Raw genomic sequence first — 391 nt, forward strand, 5'->3', positions numbered from 1 at the left:
GTGAAAACATGCTTGAAAGCATACCCTATCATATTTAACAAAAATTACGCTTCACGAGTAAACATATTCACAATCCCAAACAAACAATCACTATGATACTAACAGGAATTCTACATATAGTGTGAAATCGGCATTAACGATATTTTTGCATTATTTAAAAATAAAAACAACAAACATCCACTCAAAGACCCCAATTTGGGGAGTGGATGATGAGGAGTGAGGCGAGGCACCCCTCCCTCACCCCCTCTCACCCCCTTCACCCTCAACCAAACAACACCCACACCCCTCAACACCCCTCACCCCTCCTCCCTCCCCCAACCAAACAAAGCCTAAAAATTGATTGTAAGTGCACGAAAATCTTATGCTGGAAGTCAGGAGTTTAAATCTCTCC

This window comes from Dioscorea cayenensis, chromosome 11 (genome assembly GCF_009730915.1).
Source record: "Dioscorea cayenensis subsp. rotundata cultivar TDr96_F1 chromosome 11, TDr96_F1_v2_PseudoChromosome.rev07_lg8_w22 25.fasta, whole genome shotgun sequence".
NCBI lineage: Eukaryota > Viridiplantae > Streptophyta > Magnoliopsida > Dioscoreales > Dioscoreaceae > Dioscorea > Dioscorea cayenensis.